At 37.9% G+C, this 23,133-nt stretch overlaps 1 protein-coding gene across 1 annotated transcript in view; it reads left to right on the top strand.

The window, feature by feature from the left end:
* The first annotated feature begins 9,925 nt into the window (after positions 1-9,925).
* Positions 9,926-23,133, top strand: part of RAB27B (RAB27B, member RAS oncogene family) — a 51,652-nt gene continuing 38,444 nt past the window's right edge. The window contains exon 1 of the mRNA XM_021686136.2: positions 9,926-10,119. The gene's annotated coding sequence lies outside the window, so the exon portion shown is untranslated. The remainder of the gene's footprint in view (positions 10,120-23,133) is intronic.

The following is a 23,133-nucleotide window of genomic DNA, read 5'->3' as shown; positions in this document are numbered from 1 at the left end:
AAAGACTAGGTCCTCTGTCATTCTCTGCAATTATGGCCTTAATTGGCATAATTCAGAGAAGAAACACGATGTCATGGCTTAGAAAATGCTAATACCTTGTTCTTATTTTGCTGTCAGTTGTGGCTCCTTCCTCTAGGGCTCTGTGGTCCTTGTCTGTCGCTGTGGCGAGAATGTCCTTAAAAGGGTTTGCTGTGCTCCTGTCTATATTCCGTCTGCTTCTTATTAAAGGATCTTAGGTCCTTAAGTGCAAGTTTGGGCCGTGTATTTTCTGGTTGTTACAAATCCGGTTTTGCCACTAATGAGTTGAGACAAGGCTGAAGGTGCCCAGCAATAGACAAGGCATTTCTGTGACTTATTTATCTCCTTAACTAGTAGGAGAGAGAGTTGCCAATATATTTACCTTTAATTGCGACGTAAGATTATAGTAACTATGGTGAGGGAGTCAAAGTTTCTCATTGCAATTTTCATTGAGAAAAAACATACACATTTGTACCATTATGCCTCAAGGAGTTTCCTTAATTCGTTACTGGCAATTCTATTGTAAATCACATTTACTTTAAGAGTGCAGTATTTCTGCTTTGAATCATTTTCACAATTATTTCTTCCAACTTTTAATATTTCAATTATGAAAAAAAGAGATCTGCTGAAATATAAAGCACAGAATGGACAAGAGACTCCTGTCCATTTCCTTGAAAACTTCCTTGCTAAGGATGTCAAGACAGTGAACAGATTCCTCTATTTATTGACTCATTCAGCAAACATTCACTCTTTGGACACCTATAGTCATGTCAGACACGTGAAATTTTTATAAGCAAATTATTTAAAAACCCTGTGCATTTAACATGTAAGATCAAAGATGAAATCATTACAAATAGCTTCTGGCAGAGCTTGAAGTAAAACCTAAGCCTTTGATTTAGAATTCTTGCTCATCTTACTCTATCCAGAACCTGGGAAAACCCCTGCTTCTATAATTTTATACATAGAGGCTTCCAAAATGATCCTGCTACTTGGAAATGCCAAAGTCTCTATGGAGCACCCTATTCTACTACAGATAAACCTTGTATCATAAATCCCCTGGCCATAGAGTACAAGAAGCAAAAGTGCTTTGTCTGAAACCTGGATCAAATGCAGGTAATTCAGTATATAAATGACTTAGCGCCACCTGCCAAATTTACCAAGGATATTAGAATCTGTATCCATTTGATTAGTTACATTAGTGGCAGTTGAAGTCATCATCTAATTAGGCTTTTAGGTATTCATTGTCATTCTTAAAGACCCATTCACCTTCTACACAGGTCAATGTAGAAAAACAGGTGGAAATGTGATAGGAATTACTTTCTTTACATCATTCAAGTTCTTAACAGCGAAGTGACACTGATATCTGCAATTAGTTCCAAGAATAACTGTCCCTTTGGATATATTCTCTAGGTTTGTGTTGCATAGTTTCAGTATCAGAGACTCAGAAATTGACCTTTTGATCACAATGACCCTTAACCTATAGGTTAAGGGGGAAAATGGCAGACATGGAATGGATTTGAGACTCCTGCTGAGCCTCCTGTGAAGTAAAATTTGATTAAGCCCTAAGTTCTGACTCTAATCTTTGAATTGCAGTGACTTTCCTCTTATTCAATCATTAGTGACACCTCAGGATCAATGTTCTATTCTGGAAAGGTTCCTGTTCCCCAGTGCCAATTATCTTGGAAAATATTTGCATGCTCTTTGTGAAAATGTAGAAAGAAAATATTCTCAATGTATTTGTAATGTTGCAGTGTCCTTCCTAGAGATCAAGGGTGGTTCTTTGAATTAAGATAGGGCTTACTCGGGGTGCCTGGTTGGCTCAGTTGGTTAAGCGACTGCCTTCGGCTCAGGTCATGATCCTCGAGTCCCTGGATCGAGCCCCGCATTGGGCTCCCTGCTCGGCAGGGAGTCTGCTTCTCCCTCCACCCTAACCCCTCTCATGTGCTCTCTCTCATTCTCTCTCTCTCAAATAAATAAATAAAATCTTTAAAAAAAAAAAAAAAGATAGGGCTTACTCTAGGTTTGAATTTCATCAAACTGAGAGAACAATTATTAGCACTCTCAATCAAATTACTACATTTTATCCTGGGCATCCATATTAATCAGTTCATCCTGTTCTAAAATTGTTGTCCTTCTTCCTTAGAATCCATTCCCATACATGTTTCTCTCTCTCTCTTTTTCGCTTATATCGTTAGCAAGTTCCATATTTCTTTTAGTTGTAAGATTGCTTTTCCCAGGTTTGAAATTGTGTTGCCCCCACTCTAGGGCAAGCTGGCTTAGGTCCAGAGCTACAGACCTAACTGCCTTCCGTTACGTGATTAGAACACTACCCTTGGAACCACTCATTACTACTGCATCCAGACCCTATATACTGCCACCGTTGTCATGAGTATCTGACCCCTTTGACATAATATAGGAGACTCCCACCCAGACGTGCATTAGATCGAATGCCTTATACCAAGAAGATGACTAATATTTACCACATTTTATAGGTGGAGAAATGCAAGAAAATGAGAAGTTCTTAATAACTTTGTATCTTCATTCTGATCATTTGTGCTTTTATCAGTTCCTTTAAAATGTCTTCTCTCTCAAGACTCTCACCTAATATATGACTATAAAAATAAATTGGTCTAATTTATTTAAGATGGGCTGAGTAGTTCTAACAAAAGCCTGTATTTTATATGAAGTATGCAGGGATTTTCCTCCATTCTCACAATCTGTAGTAGTAATGAAATCTGTAGCTAACAATTTCACGGAACAGGAACAACTTAGTGGTTATGGCAGCGATGTGTATTTTGGGAGATACTGAGGGCTATGGTACTGAGAATTTTCAAGTCAGTTTGGAAATAGAACATTCCAATATATCTTAGAAATATAATAAAAATTTATTATGGTCTTAGAAAGTTTTACCATACTGATGATAAAAAGAAATCATATTTCATTTAGTTATAATGTAAAATTATTTATTAAGACAGTCTTACTATTTCTTGAAAATATAGTTTTAAAAAGTAATCACTTAGCATGGGATTCTTTGCTGTGACTGAATCTTCATGTACTAGTTGTTATTTTTGCAAATTATCTTTTAATATCATATATGATCAAGTATAAGGCAACATCATTTCTCAAATTATACCTTAAAAAAGAGATGTTTATCTTCGACTGGTGTCATTATAAATCTCTTATAATGGAACATTCATGAAAGGACTTTAATTTGATCAAAAAAGTATTTTGGGAGGAAGAAAATTTTTGCCTGAAATTACATCAATCAATGTTAGTCTGGATGCTTGGAAAAATTACCTGATAATTGGTTAAGAGGCTGGCAAAAAAATTTAAGAAAGATTCAGTTATTCCTGAGCATATGACATCATAATTTGAACTGTTTGCTGATAAAAAAATGGCAAAAGTTGGGAACAAAAACACTATTTTGGTCACATGTTTGGGGAAAATGAAGAAATCACCATATATTTGCTTATACTTACATAGTAGGCACATAAAACCTTTTATTTTGTAGCTCACTATAAAGCTAGCATTAAGCAAATATATGTCTATACATGTGCATGTATAAGACTATACTTATGTTTATACATATAATTACATATGTTGCTATATGACTATATTTATGTGACATATGTGTTTCTTTCCTATCTGCTTAGTTTTATTAAAATGGATTTATTTGTCCTTAATCAATTTGATACATAAATTAAATAATTTTGTAATTATAATTATGTTCATAATTATACTTACAGCATTTTTTGTTAATAAAGGGGTCCACTGGAATATGGCTTACCCACTCTACTGTGGCTTCTTTGCAAGTTAAGACTTGCATAAAGGCTATATGAAAACATTACTCATGAAACCATTTGGTCTTTTCCCATTCAATAGTCCTTTAACATAGAAAGAATTAGACTGAGTTACAGTAATTTCCACATAAGGTCCCAGTGTATGTTCATTTCACATCCTAAGAAACTGAAGCAAAATGAAGTTAGAAGTGGGAGGTTAAGAACACACCATAGAGAGTAGATACTCTACCTATAATTATGTGAACAAGTGTACTTTGATGTCTAAAATAGGTCTTTGTGTGTTGTGTATGTAGAGTAATTTGATAGTAGAAATTCACTTAAGCATATATATTTCTTGAACTTGCATCTTTAAAAGTAGTTAGCAAAACTAGCACGACCTGGGTGTCCAGTCTTGTGACTTTTAGTCATGCTGCAGGATTTCCTCAAACTGGGGAGGGGTTGATTTTCATTTGTGATTAGACAGACTATATATGAACTGAAAATCAGCAGAGGGTGGAGGCAAACCCGTGCATGACTACTTGGCAAAGCCTTCCCTGCCACCCCAGGAGAAGGGTGAGTTGGGTAACCTCTGATCTCATCAGTGTGAGGTTCAAGTGGCTAGACAAGATGGCAATTTTTAAGAATATTGGGAAGGAATGAAAGGCAGTATCTTGCCCAAAAAGTTAAATCAGTGGCTCATGTCACCAAGGATAAGAGAGAAGAAACCAAAGATATTTGTTGTTTAAAGCTTTAAAATTTTCATTTTCTCTTAGAGCACCTTATAGTTTTCTTTCGTGTTCTTCACTTTATCCCCCATGCCTAGCAGAGTATCAGGCACACCTTAATAAATGTTTGTTGAGTGAATAAATGACTGTGCAACCCTCTTAACTCTATCATCAGGCTGCACCCCAAATTCACTTTCTCCACTGCTAACAGGTTATTATGCAAAAATATATACACATACCTTAATAAATTGTAATGTTCTGTTTATTAAAATATTTTGTTTCTCTGTTTAAGACTACTTCAATATTAATTTTATTTTGATTGAGGTAATACATCTCATAGTTTTTAAAAAATGGTGATAACTCTTTATAAACTAGCACAGATCTCCTCCTAACCCCAATCTCAATCCCCACAGTAAAACATTTGAGTCATGTTTTTCATTGTACTTGCATATTTCTAAATGGTTTGCTTATTCTGCTATTTCTTGACTTAGCAATTTTACACATTGTTTATTGACTGTCTGTTATAATGGTTGAAGACTTAGTTGTCTTATACATGTACATAGACTGTCTTTCCTTACCTCCACCCTCTATATATATTTTGGGAGGAAAGACATATTTTCCTGAAATTACATCAATCAGTGTTAGTTTGGATGCTTGGAAAATTACCTGATAATTGATTAAAAGGCAATAAATGTTCAATATTAATTTTATTCGTAAGAAAGATTTGTTAATTATTAACAGATTTAATTGTGAATAATTATTTAATTATTAGATTTAATAGATTTAATTATTAATAATTATTTAATTATTGCTCGCATCATAGTTTATGGTTACTCTCTTGTCAGTGTTCCCATTATTCTGATTATATCCACATCTAACAGAGTGGTATATTATCATTATGTTTCTTTTCTCTCATAGCCTTTTCACCCCCTGGAGTTAGTCATATCCTTTTTCAAATTTGTTTAGTAAACTTTGTATCTACTGTAAGTTACTCACAAATGCCCCCAAATGATCTTTCTTTCTTTTTATTTATTTATTTATTTATTTATTCATGAGAGTCAGAGAGAGAGAGAGAGAGGCAGAGGCAGTGGGAGAAGCAGGCTCCCCGCCTAGCAGGGAGCCCGATGCGGGACTCGATCCCAGGAACCCGGGATCATGACCTGAGCCGAAGGCAGACGCTTAACCATCTGAGCCACCCAGGCGCCCCCCAAATGATCTTTCAAACAGTGACAGTCAGAATAGTCTAACCGCTATAATAAATAGGCCCCCAAATCTCAGTGGCTTTATATGGTATACATTTATTTCTTGCTTATGTCATGGCCCAGTGTGTGGCAGCTAGGCGTTCTGTGCCAAATGATCATTCAGAGCCACACGTTTCTTTCATGTTGGGGCTCTCATGTCTTCTAAAGCCTCAGAACTCTTTACTGAGCATTGCGTCTGCCTACTAATAAGGAAAAGGGAAAGCATGGAGGATCTCCTAAGTTACTTTATGGGAATGCCCTGGAAGTAGTGCCCACATACCATTGGCTAGAACTCAATTACATGTCTCTCTACCTGCAGAGGGCTAAGAAATGAAATCTAATGGGGTGCTCAGGAAAAAGAGGACATGGACTCAGATAAGCATTTCCAGTCTCACCACACACACATTTATCAATAATTTGTCAAATGTATATGTACATCAAATAATTCTAATTTTTTTCTTTCTTTTCTTTCTTTCTTCTTGGAGACTTTCCTACTATAATTCATCCTTCTGCTTTCTCTCTAGGCCTGCTTCACAATTGTTCTGCAGAATTCACTTTTATGTCTCCTATGTTGGACCTGCATTTCTTGGGTTCCATCTCTTTCTCTTTCTTGATTTATGAGCTTGTTTTGGAGATCCTTCTTTAAAAACAGTACAAGAAGTCCATTTTTTAATCCTGGCAGATCTGAAAATATCCTTAATCACACTTCACTGACATTTTGTTGGGGTATACAATTCTAGGTTCAAAATAATTTCATTTTTAAATGTGAAGACATTTAAAGAATCTTCTGGATCCATTATTGCTCTTGAGAGATCCAATGCAGTTCTTATTCTTTTCCTTTTATGTGATCTGCCTTATGTTTCTGGAAGATGTTTTATGTTCTTCTTTTTATTCCTGGGCTTATAATATTTCAGAATGATGTATTTTGGTGTATTTAATTAATTAATTGATTTTAAAAATTCTTCTTTTGGACTTTTAGTCGAAGTTTTGATCCCAAAGTTTCAAAGCCTTCATTTCTGGAATCGTTGTTACACTACTTCTTTATTAAATTTTTTCATCCCTTTCTGGGTAAAAAGAACTCTTCTTCTGGAACTTTCTGGGATTCCCTTTAGTCAGAAAATTTTCCCCGTTTTCTAATTTTTTTTATTTCCCTAGCTTTTTGTTCTATTTTCCTGAAGATTTTTTTCATCATAATCTTAACAACCCATCTGTCAAATTTTAAAAATTTTGAGTAAATTTTCAACTTTGAGAGTTTTTTTCCTGTCTTGCATATAAATTTCTTTTTAATTCATTTTCTATAGGAGCAGGGTAAAAATATGTGTTCATCTTGTTAAACCACAAATTACTCTAGTTTACTTTCTCCAGAAAATAAACGTCTAGTCTCCTGGAGGCTGGGTTGAGCAGATGGAGGTACTTATGGTTGGTTGATTGCACGGCAGTGGGGAAGGAAGCTTTGGGTCCAAGCATTCTGTATACAGACGTCTAACCAAGCCCCTGTGTTCACCCTACCACCTGGCCTCCTTCTCTGCTGGTATTTCTGCCTCCCAGGCAAATGCACAGAGAATCATCTTGCTTCTTATCCATAACCCCTCTATAGCACGCAGAGTGTAAACTCTTCTCTTCCAAGTCAGTTACAAGCCTCCATCTGATTTACATTCTTCCAACCATCTCTTGCTGTTTATTTTATCTTTTGAGGTCTCTTTTCCTTTCTATTTGTCTCTATTATTTAATAACATTTAAAAATCCACTTATTCTCACGTTAGAGGAGTTTGGGGAAGGGGAGGATGAAACACATGTGATCAATTTGTCATTTTTAACTAGAAGGCTCCCATGTATGTACATGTATCTGTTTACTTCAGTTCCTTATTTATTGATTGATAAACCCATTGACAAATTGTGTCTATTTAATTTTTGTCAAAGAAACTCCAGGTACAGGAAGGCATTTATTTTTGATTATGACTCATGATGCTGCCCCCCTGTTTTCACTGGTTTTGCAGCATCTTTTATTCTGCTCTACCTCTGGTCAATGTGGCCTTCATGAGGTGGCCCAGAATCACTTCTCTCCTGTTCTCCCACCATTCTCCTTGGAATCCCTCTTCCCACAGGGAAGGAAAAGTTCCACCACTTTCAAGTAGCTGAATAGCATTACTGTGTAACGTTAGTGACTCTGAGCCTCAGAACCCAAAGATGGGACTTACATGGCAGGTGACACCAGAAGGGCCGTCCCAGCAGAAGTGGGCCCTATGAGGCAGTTGGCCGCTTATCTGGGGAAGGGTGATGAGGAGAGCAGATGAGAAATGTCTGTGTTAGACTTTCTCACGGCAGGGACTTTTTCTAGAAAAAGGTGGCAGCACAGTGTAGTGACCACCCTGAGCCCTGCCTCTGGGATCAGCAAACCTGAGTTCTCCCTTTATGATCTTCATAATTCTGGGCACCTTGTTGGGACTTTCTCAGTCTCCATTTCTTCTTTCTTAAAGTGGGGACAGTAAAAATAATAGATTCCTTGCCTATTTCAAAGCAGTGTGGTGAACATCAAATGAGATGATGGCTTGAATAATAGCTATTTGGATTAATGTAAGTGAACACATAAACTAGGTGAAGAATACAGATTATCACTGATTAGCACAGAAAATAATTTTTAAAAAAATTTTTTGAGACTCATTTTAAATTAATTTGCTGCATACAATAGAATAAATTCAGAGTTATGTTCTTTCTTTTATCTCTCTCTAGACCCACGGACATATGCTTGTTATATACCCAGATATTGTTGAGGGATGCAAAACAGATTTGCATAAATATAGATTTATAAATATCGATTCCCAGTATGTATAGATTCCCATAAATATAGATTCCCAGTATATATATTTTGAAAATCTACAGCCCAAACCTCCTATGCTTTCTCCTGGTAGTTCAGAATAATTTTTATTAATTGGACCTTACTTTAGGATAATGAAGTAGATAAGAGCTACTAAAATAACATGTATAGACAACACATATGTATATAAAATTCACTGTGCCCGGGCACTATTCTATGCACTTTGCTGATGTGAACTCATTTGCTTGCAATAACCCTATGAAGGCATTTTATCATCCCCATTTTCAAGACAAGAAGATTGAGGCAGAGGAAACAGAACTTCCATATTTTCTAATAGAATAGAGTCTTGTGGGACCAAATACTTTCGCCCATTGCCCTCTTCTCTATTTTGGTACTGGGTGTTCACATTGGGTTTTGGTTTGGGGCTCTTCCTTCACCTCCTCCACCCACAGCACTTCTCAGGGAGATGCTCCCTAGCTGGAAACGGCAGTACCTCCCAGATGGTCCCGAAAGCCCCCTGTCGGAACTGGGTCAAACAATTAAAATTTAAATAGCATCTCATTGTTTCCCAACAATGGTTTGGAACATTTAAATTTTCTTCACGGAGGAATAATTCAAGTGTTATTATATGTATGCAACCTTGGATTCTCCCCTTTACTGTCAGTCCATAAACTAGGGATGCCAGATTCAGTCTAAACTGTGACCTCAAGAGAGCCAGCCAGGATCTTTCTTGTGGACAGAAGGAGCCAACGTGTCTAGAACAACGTGCCACATAGTAGGGACTTCATAATTATTTATTCAGTGAATGTGGACGCTCTTGATTTCCTTTGATCTCATAGACATGACCTCTATTTACTATCCTACCGGTCTCGAGTGACGGTAGGAGGCAAACAATTAGGATGGTGTATACTGATTAATGTATTCACATTAACAGGTCCCAACTTTTAAAGCACTAATTTCGTTAGGTCCCCTTTTATTTCCCGGGGCACTTCTCTGTTCTCCACTGGCAGTTCCTTGCTCTCCCCGTTGTTAATGAGACATCCCCTGGGAGGAGAGAATGCACTGCCTTGGAAGAAGTTCGCACAGTGCCCTGGGCTCTTTGAATAAGAGATATCAAAGAAGACATGGGAAAATAGAGGAATAAAAATGAGCTCGCTGCTCGGGCTTACAGTGTGGAGAATACAACCAGGAGCCCAGCGCCCTTGAGTCACCAGCAAGATTTGTCCGAGGTGAGCTCGGCACGTCGCGTTAGGACGGGGAGACACGCCTTCTCACACAAACCTTCCAGATCCCGGCGGCTCGGCCAACTCAGGGGTGGTGCTACACGTCCTGCCATTGGCAGTTCCGACGGGCAGGGGCTGGGGACCGATCCCGAGCCGCAGGTTGGAAAATAAGGAGCTGTCCCCCTGAGCGTCGCCCTGTAGAGCAGATCGCGTGTGGTCGCTGGCGTGGGAGCCCCGGAGTTCAAGGGCTTGGGAGAGAGGAAGGAGACCTCTGAAACCTGACACCCAGCCCTCTCGCAGAGGAAACTTCGCAGGCTGGTGAGTTGGGGAAGCCGGGCTGTTATTGCTGGAATGCGTTCCCACCCACTCCGGGGGTTCTCAGCGGCCGGCCTGCCAGAAGGAAGTGAGACGTGGATGGGGAGCTGCAGGCCGGGAGAAGGGCGAGCGGAGCGGAGCGTGTGCCCGGCGCGAGCAGGTGCGGGGCGTGAGCGCGCGGATCGGCAGCCCCCCCCGCCCCCCGGGGCGCCGTGAAGCCGCCCCGGGAGCCCCCGGGAACCCGAGCCGGCCGTGTCTGTTCGGCTATTTCCGCAGCAAACAGCTGGTTAGGATTAAACAAACACCACCCCCTCCCGCCCAAAAACCGGTCACAGCAATGCCAGTTTCCTTCCATCTGTATGCCCAGCCGGCCAAAATGATTAATAATAATAATAATAATAATAATAATAATAATAATAATAATAATATGTTTAGAGAAGGGGAAGTATTTTAGTGAGCCTAGCCAGCTAAGTGATAGACATTTCTTTGCACTTCCTCAGGTGTGGTAGCAGCAGACAAATCAAAAGTAATTTCTGTCTTCCAGGTTTTTTTTCGCTCAGTTGTTTCCAAATTCTGATCCACGCATGGCAGCTATTAGGGTGTATGCATGTGTGCTTGTTCAAGTGGCCACAGTGCCTTAGCTTCCAAGAGTTTCCCACCCAATGCAACATAATTTAATTATTTGAAAAATGCTGAGGCAGGTGACTAGCGAAAGCTGGAGGCTGTATTACTAGGGAAAAGCCATGTTTGGTTAAAGTCACCACCCCTGTAACATGTTTACTGGCTTTTTATTTCAAGATTTAAAATTAAGGGTATAAGGTTCCAGCTGATTAACTGATACATTATTAAATTAAGCCCAAATTAATAAATGTGGTTCCAGGGTTACTAGCAACAAAATTATCATTTAACATAACAGGAGCTATGAATTTTAATTTGGTTCTATTTTTTAAAATGTGTACTATTCTTTTTTTTTTTTTTTTAAGATTTTTATTTATTTATTTGACAGAGAGAGAGAGAGAGACACAGAGCAGCAGAGGGAGAGGGAGAAGCAGACTCTCCGCTGAGCAGGGAGCCCGATGCGGGGCTCGATCCCAGGACTCTGGGATCATGACCTGAGCCGAAGGCAGCCGCTTAACAACTGAGCCACCCAGGCGCCCCAAAAATGTGTACTATTCTTAATATTTAGTTACAGTCACGCATATTCAGTGATATTATAAATGAATATATATATTTATATGCATGATTGTATAGTTCTAAATTTGAGAAGTTAATAGAAAAGATGGACTTTGGCCTTATAGCCTTAGGCATTTAAGTTTGTTGACTTTTCAAGTTACTATAAAGTCCACATTGTAGTATTGAGAGCCATACTTCCCTTGTGCCATTCTCCCTAAAGAGTTATTTTTCATAGTTTCCTAGCATGAGCCTCTACCCATATGGGATCAGCCCTTCTTGAAGGCAAGAGGGAATTTTTATGGATGACCAAAAAAGGGTCATCTTGACAGATAGTTTCGTATTAATGAGGCTTTTCTGCTTAAGGATTATGGGCCTCTCATAAAATGTTACCATCATTGCTTTCGAAAGGAAAACAAAACATTTCAGATGAAACTGGATGAGCCTGTTCTCATAGTTGCCAAGAAAGAATAAAGGGAATCTGTCAAATGTAAGCAAATGACAACTCTCACAGGCCATTTCTGGAATAGGGATATTTGACCTGATAGCGAAGGTAGCCCCAATACATGGGTCTTCCCAGCTCCTTGGCACACCGGCTTATTCTAACATTACTTACTGGTTTCTGAGTTGCTTTTCATTTAGTTAACTGTTTAATTAATTTATTTATTTTTTCTGGAAAAGTGGAAGTCAGCCAAAACCCCAGGTGGGGAAATCTGCTCTTTTCCCACCCTCACTCTGAGAAGTTTCAGGTTAGGTTTTTGGTCTTTTAGATCAGTAGAGCATGAAACATAGACCAACTATTCACATAAAGCTCAGCTCACAATTAATCTAGTTTCTCAAGCTGATTCATCAAGGTAGCTTAACCAATAGTTGAGCTCTTAAGCAAGTAATTGTAATGTCGAGATGCAGGAAAACAATTACAGTAAAAATAGATAGGACAAACCAGGTATTTCCCATGAAGAGTATGTCACTTTCTAGAGTTGCTGTCTAAAGGAGAATGATTTTTTTACTCATTATTAGGTTACCTAGAGCTAAAGTTTATGATATAGTAGTAGGATGTAGCAACATCACTAAGCATAATAAAGCCTATTGTAAACCCCATACATGGAGTTGAGAGTATTACTTAATTAGTTTCACATAGTCATTATTCATGTTCTAAAAATATTAACCTTCTCTCATAGGTCCTCCTTGAATGAAGGAAACTTATCTAGATTACCAATAATGAGACTAAAACTCTGTTTAACACATAATCAAAAATATCTTTAATAAGTTGTCTTTTTAAGTAAACAACTGCTCCTTGTATTAAGAAAAATAATTTAAGTTTCTTGTTTATTTATTCAACAAATATTTATTAGTACCAAGCACTATTCTGGGCTCTGTGGACAGAACTGGGCAAAACAGACAACAGACTAACATCCCTGGCCCCATAGAGCTTGCCTTTTACTGGGGAGATAGAGAATAAACAAGACACATGCAAGCTGAATCTATACTATATATAAGTATATATGTAAGTATATACTATACTTATACAAGAATGCAGAATGTGTCAGTGGCATGGCCCCACGGGTGTTGAAATTTTAGATCAGGTGCCCAGGGAAAGACTTACTGTGAAGATGATCTTTGAATATTGGTCTGAAGGAAGTCAGAGAGTGAGCCACGTGGTTGTGAGGGGGAAGAGTTTTCCAGACAGAAAGGGTAACAAGCAGGGGTTTGCCTGGCATCTTCCAGGAAGCAAAGCAGCCTGCAACACCTGGAGGGGGGGCTGGGGTAACAAGAAATGGGGGAGGGGTGATAATGGGGCCACATCACAGAGGGCTTTGAAAGTCCCGAAAAACATGTTGACTTTTGATTTTTATTCTGAATGAAGTGAGAAGACACTATGATTTAGATATTGTCTATTGAAAACTCATTCAAGAGACTAGGCATACTCTGAGCCTTGGTATTCTTCTAAGCCAGTGGATAATAGAGGTTAATATCATGGAAATTACATTCTAGCTTAGAAAGATAGACACCTAAGTCAATATACAAATTAGTAATTATACAAGTTTCAGTGCTATTTAGAAAAATGTAATATGAAATAATGAGAGTGACCTGGGAGGGGAAGGAGCATGCTGTATGATTCAAAGGAATAGCCTCGGAGAAGGCCATCTTTCTAAAAGATCACCCTGGCTTTCTTGAAGAGAATGTAGCACAGGGCGAGCGGGGAAGAGAGACCAGGTAGGGGCTATGCCAGCAGATGGCAGTGGCATAAATCGAGGTTGGAACAGTGGTCCTAGAGAGAAAGAAAGAGATTCAGGACCTGTTCGAAGACAGAGCTGACAGGACTTGCTGACAAATCAGATAAGGGGTGGGCTGAAGAAAAGCAAGAATCAAAACGATCACCAGGTTTTGTATGGAGATACAACACAGATGGTGAGGCTATTTCCTAAGGTGGATAAAGCTAAGAGAAAAAACAAAGTTGGAAGGGAAATGCAGAATTCATTTTCAGTCTTTTGAGGTATGTTTAGGTATCCACTGGAGATTTTTGGATATAGAAATTGGAGCACTTGGAAGAAGTCATAGCTGCACATAGAAATTTGGGAATAAAGAGTCTATGGATGCTATTTAGACCCCTGGTCTTGAGGCTGTCACTGAAGGACCACGCTCTGGCTTATTCTAACATCGAGGGATCTTGCAGAGGAGCCAGTAAAAAACTCCCCTTTCCCCCCAGAAAGAGTGTCATCATGGAACCCAAGCCAGGAAGTGTTTCCCAAAAAAGGGAATGGTCACTTGGGTCAGATGTTGCAAAGATGCAGAGTGAAATGAGGACCAGGAAGTGATAATTGCCTGTGGCATCTTGGAATCACGGGCAACTTTGACAGAAGACAGAGTTCTTAAAATAAGGAATTCAGATAAACTAACTTTAACAAATGCTGGAAAGAGCATTTTGCAAAATCCTCAAAGAGAGACCACTAGAGAAATTCATGAGGCTACATAGAGGCTCTAGGAAAATCCATTTAAAAAAAACTGGCTTGTAGAACAGATGAACAAAGGGACACATAATTAGAAATACTTACAAAGGTGTTGTGAGCTGTCAAGATAGTATGAAGAAGAGTAAAACCCAGAGTGGGCTGAAGCCTGGAAAAAATGCTGAGGAGAGCCATTCTTCTAGCATTGTTTAAAGCAAAGCGGTGAATAAGGAAGTTGATGGATGTGAGTGAAAGTAGAATTACTCAGTTTCTATTGTGCTTCCCTCTTCTTTCTACAAAAAAGAAAATAGTGTTCCAAAATGGGAAGGAATTGATAACACTAAAAGAAAATTAAAGTCAAAGGAAGTTGAGAAGTTATTGTGACCGCAAGTAACTTCTTTAAATGGGAAAGAATAATGCTGGGATTGGTCAAGAAGACCTGTCTGAGGAAACTTATGTTTCAGTTGAGACTGAAAGATGTCTGGGTGCCAGGTGGGTGGGGAGTTAGGACAGAACAATCCAGACAGAGCCAAGGCCCCTGCCGAGATCTCCACCTGGGACAGAGCTTGGTGCATTCAGTGAGCTGACAGGGGGTTTAAGTGGAAGGTAGGGGGTGGAGAGAGGGGCGTCAGGTGAGGCTGGAAAGACCACTCAGGAAGTCATTGCAGGAACTGGGTAAAACCAAAGAAGACCAAGGAATGCACCACTCCAAGAATTCTTTGTTGTGGAGATGGCCTGTGCCGGGAGGTTGCACCAAAGGACCTTTATTATCCCTACTATCTTACCCTTCATCTAATCCCTGGTATCTGGGGATAAGGGCATCTCTAGAGAAATGTGAGGGCGAGATGAAAAGTGTAGAGTAAGGACCTGTGTGTGCTGTCGTCTGATGGAGAAAGCTGCATCGAGCCCCGGACTTGGTCTCCTCTGCAGACCTGGAGAAGGTCTGGTGTGCATCTGTTTCCGGTACAAACTGGGAGGAAGTCTTTGAATTCTGTGCTGTGGTTTTCTCTGTAAAACGACTGTGTGATAATAACTGAGTTATTGCGAAGATGGATTTCCCTTGAATCACAAATGTTCTTCTTTCTCATTCCCAGCAGTGTTTCTAATCAAGTGTGGTCTGCATGGTTCTGACTCCTTACAGTTTGTCACTCTCTCAAAGTACACTTTGACGTTCAAAATAAACCCATGCGTGAGGCCCAGGAAACCAGAAGTTAGCTTCCTATCAGTTCCTGGAAAGTGTTGAATCAGGGTGATTTTTGTGAATAAAGTCTTGAAGTCTGGTGCAATCGGTCTAAAGCAGTAATGTGGATTCTTAAAATCAATATAGTAAATATCCACATGCAAGGAGAGTCTTGGCAGCTTGAGAACAGAGAATTATTTCAAGAGAAAAGAATTCAAATTCGTAAATGGTGACTCTATACTTAAAGAAAGAATCCGTGTTTGCATCTTGGTATTTTGTAAACAGTAGAAGCAGTTTTATTTGTCTTATTTTTCAGGAACTATGTTTTTTAAAAGTGTGTAGAAATTGGAATAGGATTAAAGAAATAGTTCAAAACTGCTTTTGAATTAGTCTTTTTTACAGTAAACATGTTATTGTGCATGATAACTTGATCCAGAAGATGAAAATAAGAACTCAAAGAATTATTGACACCCTTTGGAGAGCACAGATTCTACCTGGAAAGCATAAACTTTAGAGAAAATGGCACTAGTTATGTCAAAGTTGACAGTGGTATTTATTGCAATAAAACCTCTGCTCATTATATTAAAACTGATAATAGCAATTTAACCTCTGGCATAATTTTTGTATATCTGAATTTTTCATTGAAAAAAGTCACGAAGTGCTTCTGATATGTCAGCAGCATATTTGGTATTTTGGTTGTAAAAGGCTGAATAAGACAATTCCTGCTCTTGGAGAACTGAGAATCTGGTATGTTAGAGAGATCTGTGAACAGATAATTTTAGTGTCACCAGCTAAGGTTTAACTTAGTGCTTTCAATGCAGTATTGTGATAATAAACAGGAAGATAAATTTAAGGGGGTTAAGACTATAGAGAGATAAGTTAGGAGTGGGAAGTAACATCTGAAGTTAGCTCAGTGATTGTAAGCTTGGAGAAGAGAAGTCAGATTAGAGAAATAATGAACAAGAATGGCACTGACCATCTACTGGGAGAAAGAAGAAATTTTTATAAAGTCTCAATTGCTGGTCTTAGGGAGGCAGTTGATGAACGAAAAGTGGTCCCCCAAATTGAAATTAGGTATAAAAAAGGTGAAGCTAGTTGGGGGAGAAAGATACATTGCACATGAATACCTGTGCTCATTCAATTGGATATGTGCAGGGAAATGGCTTCTGGAATCTGAACCTCCCAGAAGAGGTCAGGCTGGTGACAGCAACTGAGATATGCTGACTAAATCCATAAGACCAAGTGCCATCTCTCAGGGAGAAATAGTAGTCATACCATCAGACTTGTGATTTTCTTCTTTTTCTGTAAGCACTGATCTGCTTTAGCTAATGAAGACATTTAAGTTCTGAGAAGAGGGGAAGTGTAAGGTTATATCTAATTATATATATTTATTGTCATTCTTATTATCATTATTGTTAAATTGGAAGAGTATATTAAAGATGCCTTTAGCTCTTAGTTTATGAATATGACATCATTTATCCCTTTCTGTGGAGTGGTCACTTCGAGTAACACCTCCTTTCTCTAGAATTCTGGTCTGTACTCTCTCTCAGCACCCACTTGTGAAAAATGGCAAGTATCTCAGTTAGGAATGTGTTCTAGTGCCATGGAATGGAAAAACCTAACAGATTCCCAGAGGGATTGAATCTGTTGATTTGGTCTTATTAATATCATGCTGTAATAACTCACACCCAGCCAGTATCATTTGAAAAACCAATTATTTTCTTCATTTTATTCAGGAGCTTTGTTCTAGCTCTGCTATGACTGACTTTATGTCACTTTTAATCCCAAGATCTACTTACCAAAATGTAATAAGTATCTTGACATTCTAGGAGTTAAAGAATAATTCTCTAATAATGATTACTTTTACAATTTCCAACAATATGTAAAATATTGTCAAATATGTCAAGTGGCTGACAAGTTTAGGGAGACATTCTCTCTCTCTCCTACCCCCTCTTTCCCATCCCATTTCTATCCCCATGATAATATGCTTTCTAGTTCACTGTTTGAAAAACTCCTGGGAATAGTTTATTACATTTAAAAACATTCTTTATACAACCATATGACTGCCTCTCACCCTCCATTTCAAGTATTTCTGATTATTAAGTAACTAGTATTAGAATATTCTGCATGCCCACTTGTCCAATTGAGGTGTTCTCTCTTTCCCTTCTGGATTCCAGGTGTGTGAAGCATTCTTTGTTATGGATACATCATTTACAACATCTCGTTCTGCACAAGTGTGTTTTTCATAAAATCTGTAACTTATGATGAACCTTTGTAGATCACTATCAGTTATAACTCTTTGATATCGTTGTCAAGGATGAAAATTTGCATTGATAACAAGTCCTTGATTAAAGACTGACAACCACCACCATCATTTTCAGCTTTGAAATATACCACTGAAAGAATGCATTCACTTAATGCACCAGTTTTCAAATCTCGATCACTGTGTAAGAACATCAAAAGTTTGGTCATTTTCATTTTAATGGGCACAGTTTTACAAATTCTACTTTTTCTTACTACCACTTTCTGTTTGGGATAATTTTTTTTACATGTATCTTGTTGAGGTTTCAGACATTTATGCAGTTTATTTGTCAAGATATGAAAAAGATGAAAGAAGGTTAAAGTAAACAAACATATCTCACGTGTCTTCTAGCCATGATCTTTATGAGTCTAGTTTCTTTTAACACAATTGCCAAAATCAGCCCAAGGAATGATTTAAAGGCAAAATTGAACTGGATGATGTGGGTGACAGTAAGGTCTTCTCCAAACCACAGGGTCTTGAGGAAAAGGGCATATAAGGACAGGAGTAAAAATTTTCATCTATTTAAGGTTTTTCTCTTGGCCTGATATGCTCTCTAGTACTCCCAGATACTGAGAACATATACCAAATCCAGCACTAATTAAGAAAAGCCTAGGGGCGCCTGGGTGGCTCAGTCATTAAGCGTCTGCCTTCGGCTCAGGTCATGATCCCAGGGTCCTGGGATCGAGCCCCGCATCGGGCTCCCTGCTCAGGGGAGAGCCTGCCTCTCCCTCTCTCACTCCCCCTGCTTGTGTTCCCTCTCTCGCTGTGTCTCTCTCTGTCAAATAAATAAATAATATCTTAAAAAAAAAAAAAAAAAGGAAAAGTCTAAGGAGTAGACTAGATCGTGAATATCTTTTTTTTTAATTTTTAATTTTATTTTTATTTAAGTATATTTAATATACAGTGTTATATTAGTTTCAGGTGTACAATATAATGATTCAATTCTACACATTTCTTAGTGCTCATCAAGATAAGTGTACTCTTAATCCCCTTTATTTCACCCATTCCCCCACCGACCTCCCCTCTGGCAACCATCAGTTTGGTCTCTGAATTTCAGACTCTGGTTTGTTGTTGTTGTTGTTGTTTGTCTCTTTTTTTCTTTGTTCATTAGTGGGGGTTTTTTTTCCCCTTAAATTCCACACATGAGTTAAGTCATATGGTATTTATCTTTCTCTGACTGATTTCAGTTAGCACTATAACCTCGAGGTCCATCCATGTTGTCTCAAATGGCAAGATTTCATTCTTTTTAATGGCTGAATAATATTCTGTTGTGTATATATACTGCATCTTCTTTATCCATTCATCTATGATGAACACTAGGTTGCTTCCATATTTTTTTTTTAAGCAGCAAATATCACTTTATTCCCATTACTTTGAAATTACCCTACTTAACTGGATCTGAAATGAATTGAGACTAGAACTAAAGAGGAGAATAAATATTTTTATGATAATCATTCCAGTGTTGAGTTTCCAGAAGTACATTTACACTCTAGCAATGGTGTCTATAAGTAAATCCATAACATTCTTAAGAGTAGTTGCTTTTGTCCTGAAGCTTTATGAAGAAAGAAATAAAAGATTCTTTTTTGCAGACATTTTAGAGAAATGATATATCCTTAGCTTCTCCTACATAATTGGAAGTAAGTTAGCTTCTTATGAGGCCAAGCATTCCCTATGCCCCTAAACTCCTGCCTGGACAAAAAATTTTATTACATAGTCCATATTGTCACGGAGGTAAAATTGTCTCCTTGAGTCTTTTTTTCTTTGACATTCATTGAAAGTGGAGCAAAGAACTTCCTTTTTAGTACTTGGCAAGGGAAAATTGTTCTTTTTCAGAACTTTATCTCAGAGCCCATTTTTCTCTCTTTGGATATTTTGTTGCTTCTAAGACGGCAAATTAGTGGCTTGTTGACCAGTCTTTCTGATGAGTTAAATTCTGCTAAAGTAGCTATGACTGAAAACAGCTAATGAATTACTCTTCTCAGTGAGCATATTTACTTTATGTAGCAAAAATCCAAAGGCATGCATAACATTAGAAGTTGTAGGCGTACGAATAGAATTGTAGGGGAACAATTTGGGACAAGAAAGAACTTTATAAATAGAAGCTAATGTGGTCCATGTTGTTGGTAATACTATGGCCTGAAAATTCTGGAGCAGCTACCATATAAAATCTTCCATTATTAAGGGCAAATCCTGGGTTAGATAAATGTTCAAATCCCTAGTTGTGAAAATATAGTCACATCCCTTTGCAGAAAGGGTCATTGGTGTCCTTCTGTAGAGTCTCTTAAGTCAATCCTCAGGAAGGCACTTGGCCTGTGATAGAGTTGGAGACTTGCTCACCATTACTGTCCGTAACACTTGACTATATATTCTTGACAGTACGTTCTCTGTTTCCTGTCTCATGGATAAACATTACAAATATATGTAAGTAGACTCAGGTGGTAAGGTGGCAGATACTGTGGTTAGTCTGCAGACTGAAGTAATTGTAATTGATTAACTAGCCGAAGCATTTTTTCCATCAGGAATGGTAGCATTTTTCTGAGCCAACCTCAGCCAATTGCTAGCATAAGAGATAGGCTTATAAACGGCTGCATGATCTCTAAACAGGTCCAGGCCCAGAATTGCAAACTAAATGGCCAAATTTTTAGATACATGACACCAAAGATCTCTTGGTTGATTGCATCTGGGTAACTTCAGAGTAATCTTTAAAACCATTACTGCCCTCTGAGTTGTTACCTTCAGAAATAGACACCAGTATACTATTCAGTCCAATTTCTAACCTGTCGGTCTAGAAAAACCGACTTACTACATAAAATAAAATGGTTCAGAATTGAGGACTTAATTCACAGAAATCACAAAGGTAACAGTTTGACTTTCCTTAGAGATAAAAATATACCTTATTGATTATAGTAAGTAAAACAGAGTCCCGCATTTGCCACATTAACATATTTGGAAGTGTTGTCAAGCAACAAGGTAGGTCAAGTGTCTGATAGCCGAAGGCTGCTATGTAAGAAATAGCCCAAAGTAAACTAATTAGTTCATCATGGGAAAATTTGGACCTGGTTTTCTATCCGTACTTGGCTTATCTCCAAATAATAGTTTCAAGTCAGTGAAATTTAGAAAACTGACATGGAAATAGTTGACCCACTTATTTGTAAGAAGGGTTGTGTAAGCAGTCTTCTATTTATTCCACCATAAGAAAAACCTAGGTCAGATAACTATAGGAATTTTTAGAAGGGTTTTATGGGATTTTTTATTTTAATTTTAATTTTTTTTTGCAGAACTACTAGAATACTTAATCAAATGCACTGAATTCATTTCCAGTCTCTTTTCAAAGACATGAGGTTTTGAACTATTTTTCAGAAAAAGATTTCTATAAAGCTTTATGTTTGAACAGAAATTTAGTCAGATATTTTCAACTAATTTTTAAGTATAATGTGATTTATCCAGGCAATCTGAAGTCCATCAAAGCTTAGATGATAATATCAAGAAAGACAAAAAATAAATAAATAAATAAAATAACCATTAGGAGCATATAAAGAGCTTAGGGAGAAATCCTTTTGGGGCGCCTGGGTGGCTCAGTTGGTTAAGCCACTGCCTTTGGCTCAGGTCATGATCCCAGAGTCCCGGGATCGAGTCCTGCATCGGGCTCCCTGCTCAGCGGGGAGCCTGCTTCTCCCTCTGACCCTCCCCCCTCTCATGCTCTCTCTCTCTATCTCATTCTCTCTCTCAAGTGAATAAATAAAATCTTTAAAAAAAAGAAATCCTTTTTACTATGGCATGGGTCAAAGCAGAAATCAAAACATTGGTTACAATGTAGTTTAAGATATTTATGGCTGTTGTTAGGTTTTATCTTTTACTTTTAAAAAAGCAAATGCCTTTTTAAAAAATATTCTTAGTCTGGGGGTGCTGCAACCATTTTACCTTAGATTTGCTAGTTTCGGACAAAAATATGTGTTGTAAATATCTTCAATTCATGCCTTTGTAGTTTTTTTGCATTTGTATTATTTTTTAATGAACAGAGACTCTAAAACTCTTTAAAGTCTATCACTGCCCTTCAAATTTACATATACCATTTGTCACTGGATATTGTGTCAGAGAGTAGATAATCTGACTGGGGTTTGTGCTACAACTTTTTCCGATGATTGAGGTTCAGAAGGGCATTAAAATAAATTAGCACCTTGTGCCACGTTTAAATATTTCTGAAATATTTTATATTTTAATATTTAATTTTCCTATTTAGTATTTAATACATTTATTTAATACTTCTATTTAATATATTTAAACATTTTATATTTAATATGTATTAAAGTTTTGTGGTAATAGTATACCTATAATTTTAGATTTTTAATAAAATTTATTTTTTTGTTCTAGTAGTGCTAAGCTACCCTATATTAAGAAGGTGCTTCTGACAGGAGAACTTGCACTTGAAGTGGTTTTCAAAACAGCATCGGGGGTGTATTCAAACTCATCTCTCCTGTTTCCGCTCCTGGTTCCCCAGGGACTAGGGGTAATATTGAAAATGTTGAACAATTAGCATGGCCCCTGCTGACCAGTAAGAATAAAGGAACATTTAAGCCACACTGGTGTCTGCCTGCTTTATTATCAGCTGGGCCAGGGGACCAGTATTAAACGATTACACAATAAAGCAGAGCAAACTGGCTTGTTTGGAAATCAGACATATCCTAACCTTCAGCTCAGTCTACTTGATTCCAACATGTTAGAATGTCATATGGTAACAGGGGGATTATTTCTCTTCTTCTGAAGTATAAATGGAAATGATGAAGACTTCCTTGAAAAATTTCTTCCAATTTTATAAACTTTGACCAAACTGGAGCTATACATTTTTCTTCCATTTTAGGTAATCAAGATTAAAATAATTTTTAAAGCCATGAATATTAGAGCAACCATCCCTCATGTGCTAGAATCTGTATGTCAATTGCTCCTTCAAATAGGTTTAGGATCACAGTCCAAATAAAGCCCAGGGAGTGCAAGTACCACAGAACTAGAGGGAAAGCCATTCCATAACCATGAGATGGCTTCAGTGTCATAGTAATCGGGGTGGGGTCGGAAATAACAAGGGTGTGACTTTAAGAACCAGCCAAATTCATGCATAAAACACAGGTACAATTATGGTTTTTCTATATATCAGTATCTTCCATGAGAAATAACCTTGTGGAAAAAGACATTGAATTAACCATGAACCATGACAGATAGCCGTGAGTTGAAATATCTACAGAGCTCGCTGGTGCTAATATTCCCAGTAATTTTTGCTGAGGGAAAGATCCAGGAGGGTTTATTAGTGTTGGTGATAAGCCAAATAGAGAGGGAAAACAGACCGAATTTTTACTTCATGAGCTAATTAGTTTTTTTTAAATTTTTTTATTCTTATGTTAATCCCCATACATTACATCATTAGT

This window comes from Neomonachus schauinslandi, chromosome 14, assembly GCF_002201575.2.
Source record: "Neomonachus schauinslandi chromosome 14, ASM220157v2, whole genome shotgun sequence".
Classification (NCBI taxonomy): Eukaryota; Metazoa; Chordata; class Mammalia; order Carnivora; family Phocidae; genus Neomonachus; species Neomonachus schauinslandi.
Note: the sequence above shows the minus strand (reverse complement) of the source record. Positions and strands in the feature narration are given on the sequence as shown.